This window comes from Mastomys coucha, unplaced genomic scaffold, assembly GCF_008632895.1.
Source record: "Mastomys coucha isolate ucsf_1 unplaced genomic scaffold, UCSF_Mcou_1 pScaffold22, whole genome shotgun sequence".
Classification (NCBI taxonomy): domain Eukaryota; kingdom Metazoa; phylum Chordata; class Mammalia; order Rodentia; family Muridae; genus Mastomys; species Mastomys coucha.
This window is the reverse complement of record NW_022196905.1, coordinates 96,369,267-96,369,797: the sequence shown is the minus strand read 5'-3', so window position 1 is coordinate 96,369,797 and position 531 is coordinate 96,369,267.

Here is a 531-nt window from a genome sequence, read left to right as displayed (position 1 = left end):
GTTTAGATGAATTAATGATTTCATAATTCTTGATAATGAGTTCATAGAACTCCTAAACTGATACAAGTATTCTCAAGCCCCCTATAGAATAAAATCTGCAAATAGAGTTCTGTAAACCTCCATGTGTTGTGGGCTAATTGCAGTAGGAAAGTTAAACAGGCTTGGAATGCATTGAAGATCAAGAAAAACACTCATTCTAGGTCAGGTCCAAGGATGAGGCCACAGCGTGCACTATGATAAATCAATATTGTATAAAACTGTTGCTTTCAACTTATAATGAGCTTATAGAATGAAACACTGCTTTGAACTTATAATCTACATTCTGCTGTAACTTCCTTTTGTGTAACATGTTATCTATGAGGCAATTTTTTCTTACATAGAAAACTTTTTGTATAAAAAAGCTGAAAGCAAAAATAAAGGTTTGGTGTAGTCTTTTCTGCCTCATCCAGTGGCCTGTATCTGTGTGTGCATTCCTTCCTTCCTTCCTCCCCTCCCTCCCTTCCTCCCCTCCCTCCCTCCTTCCTTCCTCCC